The following is a 4,793-nucleotide window of genomic DNA, read 5'->3' as shown; positions in this document are numbered from 1 at the left end:
GAGCCAAAACGTTTTTTCCAATTCAACCAAATTGAGTTTAGATTAATTAGTAAAATTGTCGTACATTTTTTCTCAAATTCAACGTTTTAGCTATTCAATTAGTGCGCAGTCTTGTTAGGGCGACTGGGTTTGGACCCTTTTTGGGTCAAAGCAAAATTCTAAAATCTATCTACCAATTAATGCCTGTTTTCTTTATGGCGCAAAGGAAATTCCGCGGTTATCAAAAATTTTCGTGAATTTAAAGGTGCGAAGATTGAGCATCTGCTACTTTTGGCTCGATTTAATTTCTTCATCTATTCCAGCATCAACTAGTAATGGATTTTTATTTTTTGCACAAAACCTTAGGTAGGTAGGGCTACAACCTTTAAGCTATAATTTATGAGGTAAAAAAGTCAATATTCCCGAGTGGGGTTTAGAGTGTATAAACCAATCATTATCAGGGGCCGAGCCTTGTTTGGTTTGTGTTGCAAACTTCTGGTCTCCATCCAACAGTTAAACAGAACAAATCCCAGCATTGAAAGGTAAAATTGCGCAAACTTTCGGTTCAACTAGCCTTAACGAAAAAATGCTAAATTGTGAATCAAATCGCCCTATAAAGGGCCAAACAACTCGCACAAGGAAACATCGCGTTGCATACAGAAAAGGCACAGAACTAGATGGATCACTTCCAAGTCTTTCGGCAACTTTTGCTATCCGTTGCCCAGTCCAAAGGCAATAAAAATGCAATAAAACCCTTCCACGTCCAGGCGTGATGAAAATAAATTAAAATTCAAGGAATCATCTCTGGTTGGTATTTTAAAAGTAGCCCCGACAAAGCCCTTTCAACGGGGCCGATAACAAGAAACTCTATCTGTAGGAAGCCTTTCGTCGTGACATCCGGTAGAACGAGCATATTTGGAATTTCAGCCGAATCCACCCTCTCGAAAACCATATGCGGATATAAACCGTAAACAACAGAAACCCCTAATTCGGTTGACAATGTAAAGGCGCGTGACGTCTCATCAAACAAGGAAAAAAACGAGCCCCCTTCTAAAAACCAAAAAACGATAATAACCGCCTCACTTTTAGTGCGGAAGCGCGTGCATTCGAATTTTCAGGAATCCAGAAGTCACACACACACATATGAAAACAGGCTGTTTCCAGCTTTATGGAAACGGAAACATCAGGCTTGTGGCCTGCGAACGCAGCCCCCATTTGTCTGTCGCCCTTCGGAAAAAGGGGGGCGACAGGAACGGGCCCAGGCTAAATTTAGCCCATTATTAATATAAATTGAGGGGTTGATGATGGCTATGGGATGGTGAAAATTGCTGGTTTAATGGGCCAGCCGACAAGCGAAGATGAGGCCTAGTTGCCTCCTCTATGTCTACTCAAGCTATAAAACGGTTCCGAATTGATTGACACAGTGCATTTTGGTTCAAAACGGGCTGTAGAAAATAAAATTGTTGGACTCATATTCACTTCAGAGCTCATAAATAAGGTAGGGACACGTAGGAATCCAACTGGGAAAGTATAAAAATAAACTTTTAGTTCATCGTCTCGGATAAGGCGTCCAGTGACTTGTTTTCTCAACAAGAGTTAACGACTCGTGACAAAACTTTCCTCCAATCGATATGTTTCATGTTTGCATTCGGATTTTATGTCGCAGCACATTTCGATTTATATCATTTTATCATCGCATCTTATCAAGCCATTTGTGCCAATTCAGTCAAGGAAATATTTGCTGTGCTTGTTAGGAACGCTGGCTGTATTTATATTAAATTATTTATTTACTGCAGCCCCGGAATCTATTTACATCTCTAAATTATGTCCGTCGAACACCCAAAACTAAACCATACAGTGATAATGTCGATTCGACCGAGAAAGAACCTAAATATTTACAAACAGCATTTCTATTTTCGGTTGCTCACTCTGCTTGATGTTCACCGTTTCGACATGGTCTTTGAATCGTTTTGAAGAAACCTCATCAAAGTGTCTTATCGAAACTATTCAATTCTTTGAATTTTTGGCTTGATTTAGCAACTAAAAGGGTAAACGTGCCAATGCCGTTACTAATCGGGTGTCTGGGGTGAAACATCAGATTTTAAAATTACTAAGAAAATCGTACCAAGCCAAAATTAAATAACAATCAGCCTGAGATTGTTTTGCAGTATTGTTGTCTATTGGTTATTCTAATCTTGAAATTTTCTTGTTATTATTGAATTAATTTCACGCCTCATTAGCAAGACTCTTGCTATTGGCCTTGCTTTGCTCATCACTGAATATGAGGAATTGAATCTTTCTCGTGTGGCAAACGAGTCGGGCATTATAAAATCATCGACAGTTTTGCATGAAAGCTTGTTGTCCCAAACCTGCATGAGTTTATGTTCATATTGTGACCGCTTTTCCAACAGTCAACAGTTCGCAAAAACTGCAATGAAACGTGCAGTTTGTGTGACTTTTCGCGGTTGTCTCAGCTGAACTGACTGGAACTGCAGCAACACTTGATGAAAAACGTTCTGAAGAAACCGCTGTTCAGGCGTACTTGGCTGGCCCTTGATGGATCAGCACCATCATTGTCCCTCATTTTTTCAGTTATTTGCAGCTGATGTTTATCATCCATTTGGAGATATGATGTGATTGATTTGGTGCTCGAATGTCCAGTGATTTTTATTAGCTACTGTCCCCCAACCCCTTTCTTTGTCTATTCCTCCCAGAAGGTATATTTTGGTACCTTTCACTCGCTTTGCAAGCAGGATTGATAGATAAAAAGCGGTTTATTTTGATATTTTGTCGCTTTTGCATAAATTTGTAAAATAGTTCAATTGGACCAATCTGGGGACTAGTTTGCAGACAAATTAATCACTTTGAAGAAACGCGAGGCCACTTCTTCCATGAGTCCTTTTTGGGAAGTACTAGATTATATTAAATTCTTCTAGATTTGCCGCCAACATCGTCAACTTCTTCTTTGAAACATGTTGTCAAATATATCAATCCTTCTTCTCCATGCCGTTCAATGCGTATAGTTTCTTCTGCAGACAACTTCTTCTATTGAAGTAGGTGATTTGACACAAAAACGAGATATTTTTTCAAGTTTAAATAATAAATATCCGCATCCACATGATCAAAAGGGTACTGCGATATTATTTGGATCAAAAGAAGGCAAACTGTTACTAGTTAAAAGGTCCGTCTCATCTATTAATGGTCTAAGTTCTAGAAACATTTTTGTTTTCAAATATCGGTACGATGGATTTTAATCAAACTTGTTTCGAATTTGCTCCCATGTAAGACTCATCTTTGGATAAACCAACCGCGTTCATTCATACGTTTTGGGTAAGTGAAGAATTATTTAGTATCTCGGTATAAAAGCTACCAGAACTTTTTATTTGGTAGCCGGAATCCACAGATTTTTTTTGCGCTGATGCGCTAATCCTCGTTTGTCATGTTTGTCCTCTTTGCAAAATTTTGTAGCATTTATACTTTTGAACAAAAGAAATATTCCTGTTCTCTTGACAACTGGCAATTTTAGAGATTTTTTTACTAAGTTTTTCGTAATATCGGGAAAGTGCTCAGATTGATTTCAATGAAGCTGTGTGGATTTGATCGTATGTTAGAACGATATTTTGCTAAAAACTCGCTTATTACTTTCGTGAGATATCTGATGAAGGCAATTCGGAAAAAAACGCTTTCAAATGACGATCGGGCCTAAGACTATGTAGGTTAGCTAAAATTCATAAAACGCTTGGCAATTAATTTATTATAAAAGACAGGCCGGAAACAGGTTTATTTTTTTACGCAAAAGCTATTAATTCTACATGATTCTACAAAGAGCCCATAAATGTCCAAAAAGTCTCATAAAAAGTCAGTTGATTCCAGCTACCAAAGAAAAAGTTCTGGTGATTTTTGAACCAAAAAAAACCACTCAAGAATTCATCACTTGTCCAAAGCGGATGCACTCACTTGATTCACCAAAATACGGGTCTTACATAGGAACAAATTCACAGCGATTTTCATTATAATCCATCGGACCATTCTCTCGACATTTCAAAATACATATTTTTTAACTTTGAGCCGAAGAATATACAGGGTTATTCATGCTATACGGCACGGAAGTTTGCGGCTAAACCGTTTGATTTTTAAAAACTATTATTTTATGAATTGTCCGACGCCTACCGGGCGCACATTTTAAAAATATTTTTGTAATGTACAGGGTGTCCTAAAGGCTCTAAAGGTATAAAAGTTGCGTTTTTTTAAATGGAATGTCCTGTATATTATTGCATTTTTGGATTCGCTGAAGAAAATAAGTGTCTGTTTTAATAAGGTTTATAATACCTAAATCTTAAGGTTTTTTAAATGATACGTATTTAATCAAAATCTGATCTAATTTTCACGTGTCAAATACTTTAGAAGTATTTAAGTTATGTAAGCGTAATTTATAGTGAAGTGTAACAAGATATAATATTTTATATCCCAATGATAATAAGCTTACCATGTTATACAGGGTGTCCACAAATTTAAACTAATCAAATAAGAACTTTAAGTGGCTCTAACTTGATTAATTTAAATACAACCCCATATTTTTTAGCTTACCAGGAAATGAAATTTTTAATTACCTATCGAATGGTATTGGGATGTTAATAGCTAAGTTTTTGCCTTTTTACAAAATACGTCAAATAGTCGTTCTGTGCACCATTTGGTGATGTTTAATTTAAGGTTCCAATGTAAGTTGGCTATGCCATTTACACATGTCAAATAATTTATTTTATTTGTCAGTTTAGACTGCAAAGTCTCTTTTTGATAGCTAGAGTGGTATTGTT

The 4,793-nt window shown here is 36.8% G+C and overlaps 1 protein-coding gene across 2 annotated transcripts in view; it reads left to right on the top strand.

Moving 5' to 3' along the window:
- LOC109538701 (homeotic protein spalt-major) overlaps positions 1-4,793 on the top strand; it is a 73,499-nt gene that overhangs the window by 56,098 nt on the left and 12,608 nt on the right. The gene's annotated exons all lie outside the window — the stretch shown is intronic.

Source organism: Dendroctonus ponderosae, unplaced genomic scaffold, assembly GCF_020466585.1.
Source record: "Dendroctonus ponderosae isolate FM_Combo_2020 unplaced genomic scaffold, Dpon_F_20191213v2 Dpon_F_20191213_3, whole genome shotgun sequence".
NCBI classification, from domain to species: domain Eukaryota; kingdom Metazoa; phylum Arthropoda; class Insecta; order Coleoptera; family Curculionidae; genus Dendroctonus; species Dendroctonus ponderosae.
Note: the sequence above shows the minus strand (reverse complement) of the source record. Positions and strands in the feature narration are given on the sequence as shown.